This window comes from Protopterus annectens, chromosome 17.part0 (assembly GCF_019279795.1).
Source record: "Protopterus annectens isolate FY-2018-M chromosome 17.part0, PAN1.0, whole genome shotgun sequence".
Lineage (NCBI taxonomy): Eukaryota > Metazoa > Chordata > Ceratodontiformes > Protopteridae > Protopterus > Protopterus annectens.
This window is the reverse complement of record NC_056751.1, coordinates 654,587,905-654,600,487: the sequence shown is the minus strand read 5'-3', so window position 1 is coordinate 654,600,487 and position 12,583 is coordinate 654,587,905.

Genomic DNA, 12,583 nt, shown 5'->3' with positions numbered 1-12,583 from the left:
TCTTCATCCTCTTCATAGCTATCCTTATTTCTGCCTTGCTAATCTGTTTCGCTTCCTGATTCACTATCCTCACATCATTCAACCTTCTCTCTCTCTCATTCTCTTCATTCATCATCCCCTCAAAGTACTCTTTCCATCCACTCAACACACTCTACTTGCTTGTGAGTATGTTTCCCTCACTATCCTTTATCACCCTTACCTGCTGGACATCTTTCCTAGCTCTGTCCCTCTGTCTAGCCAATTGGTACAGGTCCTTTTCTCCCTCTTTAGTGTCCAGTCTCTCATACAACTCTCCATACGCCTTATCCTTAGCCTTCGCCACCTCTCTCTTTGCCATGCGCCTCATATCCTTATACTCATGTCTACTTTCTTCATCTTTTTAACAATCCCACTTCTTCTTCACCAGCCTCTTCCTCTGTATACTCTCCTGTACTTCCTCATTCCACCCCCAGGTCTCCTTGTCCTCCTTCCTCTGTCCAGATGTCACACCAAGTACCTTTCTAGCAGTCTCCCTTACTAGTTCTGCTGTAGTTATCCAGCTATTCGGTAACTCTTCACTGCCTTGCAGTGCCTGTCTTAACTCTTCCCTGAACTCCACCTCACAATCACCCTTTTTTAACTTCCACCATTTAATCCTTGGCACTGCTTTCACACTGCTCCTCCTCTTCTTGATCACCAATGTCATCCTACAGACCACCATTCTATGCTGCTTAACTACACTTTCCCCAGTCACCACTTTACAGTCTCTAATCTCCTTCAGACTGGCCCTTCTACATAGGATATAATCCACCTGTGTGCATCTTCCTCCACTCTTATACATCACCCTATGCTCCTCCCTCTACTTAAAAATACATATTCACCACAGCCATGTCCATCCTTTTCACAAAATCCACAGTCATCTGACCTTCTACATTCCTCTGCTTAACATCATACCGACCCATCACTTTCTCATCCCCTCTGTTCACTTCACCAACATGCCCATTGAAGTCTGCTCCAATCACTAGTCTCTCACCCTTGGGTACACTCACCACCACTTCATCCAACTCACTCCAAAATTTTTCTTTCTCATCCATCGCACACCCAACTTGTGGAGCATATGCACTAACAACATTCATCATTATACCATTAATTTTGAGCTTCATAAACATCACTCTATCAGACACTCTCTTCACCTCCAAAACACTCTTGGCATACTGTTACTTTAGGATAACCCCTACCCCATTTCTTCTGCCATCCACACCATGATAGAACAATTTGAACCTGCCTCCTATACACCTGGCCTTACTTCCCTTTCATCTGGTCTCTTGCACGCACAATATATCAACCTTCCTTCTCTCCATCATATCAGCTAGCTCTCTCCCTATACCAGGCATACTGCCAACATTCAAAGTTCCTACCCTCACTACTACACTCCTAACCTTCATCCTCTCTTCCTGCCTTCGGGCATGCCTTCCCCCTCCTCTTCTCCTTCAGCCAACAGTTGCCTAATTTCCACCAGCACCCTGTTGGCTAACAGTACTGGTGGTGGTCATTGTTAACCCAGGCCTTGACCAGTCCGGTATGGAAATATGAAATGTCTGCATAAGTCATTTGGCAGAGGTTTTACGCCGGATGCCCTTTGCTGAAGCAAGCCTCCCCATTTATCCGGGCTTGGGACCGGCACAAAGAAATGCATGGCTTGTGCATCCCCAGCGGCTGGGTTAACAAACAATAATACAATAATAAAGAAAAGCAAAAGAAGAAATTATATACATTATTTGTATTTGTATATATGTATACAATTTTTGGGAGTAATGTCATCTTTATTAATTGCAATCTATCTTCGAAAGTTATAAACATTTTATTCCATTTTACTACCTGAGTGTTCATAGTATTATAATGTTGTTGTAGCTTGAAGTTATAATTTCTTCTATATTTTTACACAAAGCAATGCCTAAATAGTTTAAAGTGGATACTTGTTTAAGAAATATAAGTTCTCTATCTATTAGAAATGTTTTACTTTTATTTAGCACTATGTAGTTAGACTTCATTTAAGACCTGAGGTTAAATAGAATTTCTCAATCTGTTTATCAAATTATTTTAGAGATTTTTTTTAATTAGTTAAAGTAAAAAGGATATCATCTGCAAAAAACATTATCTTAGAATCATATTGACCATATATATTAATACATTTATTTTAGAATTATGACGTATTGAGGTAGCAAATAATTCCATAGATAATGCAAATAAAATGGGAGACATAGGACATCCTTGCCTTGTACCTTTGATTATAGTTATGGCTTCAGAGGTAAATGGTCCTAATTTCACATATGCTATATTATTTTTATAAATATTGTTTATCAAACACATAAAGGAGGGAGGAAAATCATAGAGCTCTAAAACTTTAAATTAATAATCCCATTTTAAGGGATCAAAGGCTTTTTACTGTCTATTACAGTAAGTAAAGCTTCTTGATTTTCTCTGTTTAAGATGTCAATAAGAGTTAAAATCCTTTGAATATTGTCATATGTGTATCTGTTGTGTATAAAACCAGTTTGATCTTTATGTACACTATTGGATAAGAATCTTATTATTCTACTAGAATGGACATAAAAATATTATAGTCATTATTAAGAAGAGATATTGGTCTGTAATAGCTGCAATGTGTAAGATCTTTAATTTCTTTTTCTATAGTTGTGATTTAAGAGTATTTCCAAGATGGTGGTATTATGTTTTTGTTTGAACTTTAATTAATGTTTTATGTAAAAGAGAAGTTATGGATGTTGGAAAAAGTTATATAATGCTATGATACTACCATTTATTCGAGGGGATTTATTACACTTACTTTCTTTTATTTTCTCAGCAATTTCTTTATGTTATATTTGTTTTGGAAGATTTAGTTTTGACTCTGCTGATATTTTCTTAATTTCAGTTAAATTTGTTTCTAAGTATGGGAGATTATTTTGAGTATCATCAGTTTTGTAATGTTCAGAATAATGATATTTGAAAGCATCAAGAATGTCACTTATATCTGATACTCTCTTGTTATTTTTCCCTTGTGCAGAATATTATTAATATTATTTGTTGTGAACTGCATTTTGATTCTCATTGCTAAATAATGCATATGTCTAGGGGTCACGGCATATGAAATTAATTAAAATGTTTTCTAATGCTAGATTGGTTTTATGAGATAGAATTTCATTATATCTTTTATTTAGTTCATCTATTGTATTTTATCATTGGAAAAATTTTTATTCTTTATCGATTTAATTGTTATTAGTTGAGTTGTATATTATGTAATTCAGATTACTACTCCTTTGGTTTATTTTTAAACCAAGTGAGGGTTTTACCATATATGTAAGCTTTCAAGGAATTCCATATCATTACTATATTAATCTATTCAGTATAATTGGTATCCACAAAGAATTGTAATTCTGACATTAGCCAAGGTTTAAATTCTTTCATTTTTGTGATATATGATGGAATCCTTGTCATATATGTAAGTTTTTTTAAAATCTACCTGTAGTTTTAGATAAGCGAATTATGGTCTGACAAAGGACAAGGAATTATTGAGAAAATAGATATTTCCGTATTTAAATCTTGAGATACATAATTTTTTTCTATTCTAGTTTGAGTACCAAATATGTGATCTTGATGGGAAAATATTAATGAATTGTTTTCTTTAGCACTAAATGTATCAGTTTGATTAAAGTTCTCTATCCATTTCTTGAAAAATGTTGCTGTGGCAGTAAGATGAAGAGGCCTCTTATTGGTTATCAGAATTATCTAAAATACAGTTAAAGTCCCCACCTAGTATCAAATTGCCTTTGTATGCATTACTAATAAAGTCTAAGTGTTTTTAGCTGTCCCGATCCCCATGCCTGGAAACCAGTATAGCTTTACTAATGTCCATACTCTGTTGTTAAATTTCATTATAATAAAAGCCATAAGACCTTCATTATCTACATAATTATATATAATTTGGGGGTTAGTAATATTTTTCTTCCACAAAACTATTACTCCTCTAGTTTTATTTTATAAGATGAGTGAGATAGCATTAAATGTTCATTTGGCATCCATGAATATGTGTCATTTGTTTTAAAGTGAGTTTCTTGAAGGAAGACCAATTGTGCATTGTTTAGTTTTAAATATCTTAATAAGTTTGATCTTTTCTTTGGATTGTTTAAACCATTAGTGTGTAAAGAAAGTAATGTTAAATCCATTTTGTATTTAGTTAAAAATAAAAATTAGTCCTAGATATTCATTAATAAAACTCAGAACTTTTCCATAATAATGATATTGAGAGTGATTTCCATTATTTCTATATATTACTATCAAATTGGATTTCTTTGTTAGCATACACATGTTAGATTTTTGTTCAGGCCTATAACAAATAAAAATGTTTAGCATAGAAATTTTAACGTATAACAAAATGACTATAAATTAGAAATGTCCCTATCATACATGGAATGTTCAACAATCCTAATCTGATAGATAGTATAATATCTATCAGACTGTCCCTCATACCTCGACAAAATAATTCATTTTAAAAGAGATCATTTGATCATGAATGATGATATATAATATTCATTTATATTTGTATTTGTTAGACATTTATTTCAATAAATTGAATCAGTTGTATTTATGAAAATTTTCTTTATTTCTTTAGATATCATCATGTCTCATATAATAAAAAGAAAACATAAAACAATAAAAATTAAATAAGAGATTTGTCTTTATAAGGTTACAAGAATATAAGTGTAACTTGACTGGAAAATTATAAGACACTTTTCAATCAAACCAATATAAACACTGCTTATATTAATCACTAATGTATAATTCAGTATTATAATTATCTCACACTGTTTATGACAATTAGATAGATACAATTGAATTACCTATTGTAAAATAACTTGTATGTCAATGGTTTCAAGAAAATGTCCTTTTTCTTCAATATATTTAATCTGGTATAATGCAATTGACTTTATAATAAGATAGTTAAACTCTAATTAATCATTCAAATATATTACCAATATGTTACAATCCTTGAGAAAATCACTCAAAACATAAGAGTAAAAATATAAATCTTATTAGTCATGTCATGAAAGGTGTTTTTTTTAATTCTAAGAATTAATATAGATAATCAGAAAAGAAAAAGAACTAAGTTTTAATGTTCATTTCCAATGACTTTTAAGACATATATAAGAAACAGAAGATTTGTAGATATCTCTAGTATAATCATTAATCAGACGGAGTATATTGAAGTAAAATGTGACTCATATTTTTCTGGAAGGAAAATTATTAAAGATTAAGAACTATAAACAGTAGAATTACTATCATTCACAACCACATAATGAAAGAAATATGGACCATTTCAATAAAATAAGGGAATGATAGTCTAGAACAGTTATATATTCTAAATACTGTTTTTACAAGTCTAGAAGTCTGCTAGAACTGCAAAGTCAATGTCAACATATATTTATCTAAGAACTCAAAGACCATATCCCAAACATATATCACCATTTAGTATCTTTCGATATTAAATCATCACAATAAAATTGCCAGAACTCACAAGTCTTCTAATGAATGAATCAAATATGAGTCATAATCTAAACAGCTGAGGAACATAACAGAGACCAATAATTAGTAAATAAAATGATAATTCTTTAGTCACTATGTGTATATAATGGGGCTGCGGGAATCAAACCTTACATTTCTGGATCATTCATTTACAAATCTTTAAATCTCTGAGTTATATACCATACAAATCTAATATCTCAACACAGCTAAATTGATCCATTTCACACTTATAGGTTCATAGATTCATAAGTTGGTACTAGGCTACTGGCCCTAGGGCCTATACAAGCCTAGCCATAACAATTCCCTGGATATTTCTTCCCACAGTATTTACTTCCCTTGATCCTTCTCTAGCAGGGTGACTGACATGATCCCTGGGATGAATTTCCTATCTCCCATCCAATCGTCAAGGTTCCTTTTGAAGAGGGCCAATGAGGCGCTCTGCTTGATATGTAGGGGCAGTCTATTCCAGAGTATGGGGAGGCTCTGGGTAAGGAACCTATCCCTCCAGCATGTTTTGTTCATTGTGATGACAAAGTTTAGCTCCCTGGAGTGTGTGGCTCTGAGGGATTGGGATTTCTTTAAGTGGAGCATGTCCAACAGCTCAGGGGTTGACATGGCCTTGTATGTTAAGCAGAGATCACCTCTGAGTAGACAATATACCACAGAGTATAGCTGGAGTTTTTTTAGACAGTCAGCATAGGACATCTGCTTTAGGCCTGTGATTCTTTTAGTGAGGTATTTCTGCAGCCTTTCCAGCTGTTGCAGATGTTTTGTGAGGTACATACCAAACGGGGCCTTGTACTCTATAATGGGTCTAATGAGGGATGAGTAAAATGGGACAATGACCTCCTTTTTTTCTGGATGAAAAGCCCTTAGTGATGAGGTTTGCCATATAGAAGGATTTCCTGACTGTTGTGCCGATGTGATTATCAAAGGTGAGACCACTGTCCACCTGTGTGTGTAAGTTTCTCATCACACTTTTGGTGTTTAGTGTACTGCCACCTATGTAGTAATTCATGAGTACATGTTTTCTCCCAAAGGGGATAACTATACATTTCTTGGCATTAAGCTTGAGCCCATGGCTGTGGCACCAAGCATCTGTTTCTGTAAGGCCTTTTGTAGGATATCCACATCATTTGGGAATTCAATAATGGCTACCAGTTTGCAGTCATCTGCAGACTTTGTCAGCCAGAGTCCCTTAGTGCTGGCTTGTACTTCAGAGAAGTAGATGCCAAACAAGAGCGGTCTCAGGACTGAACCTGGAGGAACTCCACTTGTCACTTGTCTGAAGCTGGATTTGGAGTCGGATACTTCTACAGTCTGGGTTCTGTCAGTAAGCCAGTTGGCAACCCATCAAGTGACTAGGGATTTATGCCCAGCTTAGTAAGTTTATTTATGATTCCAGAGTGGGGGATGGTGTCAAAGGCCTAGGCAAGGTCCAGATAGGCCGTGTGGACCGCCTTACCCTCGTCTACAGCTCTGGAGACTGATTTGAAGAAATCAATCAGGTTCAGGAGACAAGATTGTCCCTTTATGAACCCAAACTGGGTGGGGTCCAGTGTTTGAAGGTTGCTAATGACTTTGTTTATAAGTTCCATGATAATGCATTCCAGGCCCTTGCAGATCAGGCTCATCAGACTGATGGGATGGTAGTTCCTAGGATTCAAGGTGGATCCCCCCTTGTGGAGTGGGATAACTGTAGCTGTGCACCACTCAGTGGGCATGATGTCTGAGGTGAGGCTATGATTAAACATGACACCTAGGTGAAGTGCCAGTTAATTTTGTAGTTCATGTAGTACACATCCCGGGATGTTATCTGGTCCCATGGATGCTGTATTCTTAGCTTTGGAGAGTGCAGTTTCTACCTGTGTGGCCATGACTACCGGAATTTGGCAATCTTTTGGTATTGAGATGGGCCCTTTAGGGGGTGAGAGGAGGATGAAGTTGGCACTAAATTAATCTGCCAGGATATTGGCAATATCCTTGGGATCAGTATATTTAATGTCAGTCTATTGTAGCTATGAGCAGATCTGAGCATTGCCATTTAGATTCTTGACATAACTATAGAATGTCTTGTGGTTGTATTTGGAATCTTTGGCAATTTTATTTTCGTAACTAAGTTTGGAGGATTTTATGAGAGATCTCAGCTTCTTACTGAGGCTGGTAAGGAAGTTTTTTGCATCCTGGGATTTTCCTCTTTTTCCAGCAGTTTCTTCCTTCTGTTGTATATTTTTTTATGGCAGGGAACCACCAGATTGGCTTCCTTTTTTTGGAGGATAGCATCTTGGTTCTATTTGGGATGGCACGAGTGGATGTGCTCGTACAGTGCCTTAGTGTAGGATTCAGCAGTTGAACTTCCAGCTCCCGTCTTCATGGGTGTCATGAAGTTTGTCACTTCTGACTTAAGTAGCATGAAGTTGGCTTTGGAGAGGTTTTTTACGGAGCTTTCCTTACTGGGGGTGGGGGTGAGATGTGGATGTCAAGAGTGATTTGCTTATGGTCAGACCTGACCAATGAGGGGGTGACCACTGGTGTGGAGCATCTATCTCCCATGTTGCTAATGACCAGGTCTAGGATACTGAAGCCACTGTTTGGACAATGGATTAGTTGATCTAGGGGGTTGGAATGTATGAATTCCAGGAACTGTTGGTAAAAGGTGTTGGTACCCGATTAGTCTTCCCAGTTTATGGCAGGGTAGTTGAAATCACCCATTATAATGGTGTTTGGTTGTATCTTAATATTGTCCAGTATGTTTATAACAGTGTAGTGAGAATCTTGGGACATGGTGGGGGATCTGTAGCAATCTACAATTTGGATTGTAGTCTTACCTAGTGTTAGTTGCATATGGAGATTCTCAGATGCATTGTGTTGTGCAACTAGCCTGGAGGTGTGAATATCCTTGGTGAATATGGACACTCCTCCACATTTATTGTTTTGGTCTTGGTTTGGTGGCCAAAAAGTTTGGTAAGAGTTGTAGCCTGGTATTGCATCGGTGCTCTCTGGAGCCTTGAACCAGGTCTCAGTTACTGCCCAGATATCGATGTTCTCCATTTTTAGGAGTGCCTCGAGAGAGTGCATTTTGAATTTTAGACTTCTAGCATTGAGTAGCATTACCTTCAGATTTTGCATGCTTGTATCTGTTATGGTGGTGCTTTTGTCCTTTGAAACTTGCCAAAAAAAGGCACTATGTGGTGGCAAGAGCTTTAGCCAGTAACCTGAATCCCAGGGGTGACAGGGGCAGACCATCTCTGGCAAATCATTGTGGTTTGTCAATCATGTTGTCCCAGGCAGGCAGATACTGGATCCCATTTGAATGACACCAGAAATTTAGCCAATTGATGAAATCAATCATTTTGTCCTTATAATGTGGTATCATTCTAGTCGAAGGCAGGATGCTACTCAGGGCTAGGGTCATACCTGCCTGGGCCACATGATCTAAGAGCTCTTCCTTGTCTCTATTCATGTAGTCCAGGAAGGTACATCTAAAGTCATTCACTCCACCATGGACAATGGCAGAGTCATATTTGTACTTGTTGTGGAGTGACTTGAGTGCATGCATTATGTGGCAGATCCTGGCACTCAACAAGCAGCTGACTGTAATTTTCTCCTTGTTCAGCCTGATGAGTGGGACATCAATCTGCCTGACTATAGAGTCACCTATGACTAAAGTGTTGGGTACGTTGTCTTGCCTTAGGGGCTGTTGTTGTATGGCACATTGGTGTTGTTTAATCTGCTTAGTGATTATATTTGGTATGTACACTATATAAAATATACCTTTAAATAACTAATGAGTTAAATACTAAAGTGATTACATTTTACTATATCTAGTTACCCATGTCTTTCTTTCTAAATGAAAACACCAGCCAAGCTAGAACTTCCAATGAGTGACCTCCCAAAACTCCCTCCTCATGTAACAGCGAAACAAGGGATATATGCAAATGACCCTTATGAACATCGGGTGTTTTTTCTGATTGGTTTTTCAGTGTGACCTTCTAACCCTTTGTTAAATTTGTTAGTTGGGATATTTTGCAGTCACCCTAATGATAATGGACATCAGCTGGGTATAACAACCCTGTGCTTCTTATACTTAGTCAAACATTCTGCGTGTGCTATGCTGATGTGGTCAGAACAAGGCCGAAATATGCATATCCATAGCTAGTGGGGAGTTGGCTTTATTGGCCAGAAATTGTCCATTAAAACTACTTCAAATGCAAAAGTCATGGGCAATCAGAATCACCATAATGCTGAAACACCTGATGTTCATAAGGGTCATTTGCATATATCCCATGTGCCTCTGTCACAGGAGGTTTGGGAGTTCACTCATTGGAAGTTCTAGCTTGGCTGGAGTTTTCATTTAATATTTACTGATTGGATTTTCAGTGTGACCTTCTCACTCTTTGTTTTAATTTGTTAGTTGAGATATTTTGCGGTCACCCTAATGATAATAGACATCAGCTGGGTATAATAACCCTGTATTTCTTATGCTTAGTCAAACATTCTGTTTGTGCTATGCTGATGAGGTCAGAACAAGGCCAAAATATGCATATCCAGGGTTAGTGGGGTTTGACTTTATTGGCCTGACATTGTCCATTAAAATGACTTCAAATGTAAAAGTCATGGCCAATCAGAATCGCCATATAGCTGAAACACCTGACGTTCATAAGGGTCATTTGCATATATCCCATGTGTCTCTGTCACAGGAGGTTTGGGAGATCACTCATTGGAAGTTCTATCTTGGCTGGAGTTTTCATTTTTTTCCTGTATGTCCCAAAATCTTCTTAACCAGATTGTCTTCTGTTTTCCTGCACATGTGCCTGAACCACCATAATCTGTTACATCTGACCTTTTCTGTAACTGAAACTACTTTGGCTTCTGCTCATAAGTATTCATTTCTTCATCTGTCCAACAGTGTGTATTTTACAACCCATCTCAGGCACTTCATCTCCATCACCACTCGTTTCCTCAACAGCTCTGCCTTCATTGCCCAGATCTGTACCATACAGTAGTACTGGTTGCACTACCATTTTGTACATCTTACTTTTCTGCTACTTTGGCATTCTCTTGTGATGTACTACACCTGACACTTTGTGCCAGTTGACTGCAGCCCTTCTGATTCTACATTTGACATCCTCATTCAGACTTCCCTTCTCCTCAACCACGCCTCCAATGTACTTGAAGCTGTTAACCTGTTATGCTATTTTCCCTTCTATCTCAGTTCTCAGCTCTTTGACTTCCTCTATTTGCTGCCACTATAACTGTTTTATTCGTACTCAGTTTTATCCCATGTCCCTTCAGTTTTACAGTCCATTTCCCTATCCTTTGCTGATGTTCTTGCTCAGAGTTTACTTGTAATGCCACCTCATCTGCATACAACTTTACTAATGAGTCTACTCTGACCTGTTTGCTAATGGTTAAGGCATAATAGTTGGCATAATGCCTGAGGTCTTCACCTCCCATGCACAAGATATAAGGTTCTAGCCTAACCTCCAGCCAATGCCTATTTAGAGTTACATGCTCTCCCTGTGTATCTGTGGGGCCCCTCCCATCTGTGAAAAACATGCTATGTGTTTCCATATCAGATTTACCCAACAATGGAGCTGTATGCAGCAGCATAGACTCTACATGTTTCATTATAATGGAAGAGTTGTATAGACCGACCACTTTTGGCATATACTGTAGTGTGCAGTATCCTCAGGATAAGAGAACATGGATCACAGACTGCATGCCATGGCAGGATGATCCACTCAGTGATGTAATTATGGCTCTAGGTGATTCAGTCATGTTGACTAATATTAATACCTGTTAATATATGCTATACTTCCCTCAAGTATACAATATTTGGTGTAGCAACCGGATATGTACTATGTTGCAGCACACCCATTTTATATGTTTCTGAATCAGTTCAGCATTTTCAGTGTAGCTGTTTGCATATGCTGTTTGATCCATTTGTATGGAGTTTCTCATTTCCATAGCATTATGCACTCATTAGCATGCACTGCATATGACACGATTTTGTCTACTGTGAGGATCCACATTTTCTTTGATTCACCCACATATTGCATGTTGGTGAGCTAATCTGCATTGAGCAATACACTAATTGTTTATGAATATTGATCTATGTATCTTAAGTAACCAGATTTCTTTATAACTATGTTTGATAAACATGTAGCTACTAATAATTTTAATAGAGTCTCAATTGCTTACAAATGCTTGCTACCTATAATTGATAACATTAAACTGCTTGAAAATAAAAATTCTGGTAAATTTATACACAGCATGTTGCAGTTATTCATACTTTTGGGGAGTCAGTCAGTTTGTAACAGAAAGTTCCCATTCCTGTAAATCACAATTACTGAAATCTACCTTCATTAATCATTGATATTACTATGTTCACCACTGTTGTTCAGCCATGGAATTAGTAAATGCAAGTTGAGGTGTGGGGATCTATCACACATGGAAAATGCAAACTTTGCTTCTTTATCACTGAAAGGAATTTTCAGAGATACTGATTTGCAGTAATGTTTTTTGCTGAGATTGACATTGGTGAATTTACACGAATATGATCCTTTAATGTGAAATATCAGCTATATAGCATTGTTAACTGGGAAGAAGGGAATGGTCTGGTGGATCTTAATTGTTTTACCAGAGCATAATTACACAATTGAAGTCAAGTGGATTGGGGTTCCTGTTATAAGTTCAAGGACTGGTACAGTTGTTGAAAGTGATGAACTTTAATTGAAATTCATGGAAATGTGTAATAAGTCCAAATTTGCTATATCCTTGCCCTTCTCTCTGAAGCATATCTCACAACCTCTTAGTGCAACTAAACTGTGAAAAGCCAAAATAAGGGAGAGAGACAAAGGTCTTAAATCAGGAACATATATTAATTGTTGCTCTTACAAATTTATATTAGCATGCATTTTCTGAAGGATATGAAATCTGAAACTCAAATGCCTGCCATAATTTAGTGACATAATTTCCCAAAGATTTGGGAGAAAACCACAACTGTGTGATGAATAGACCA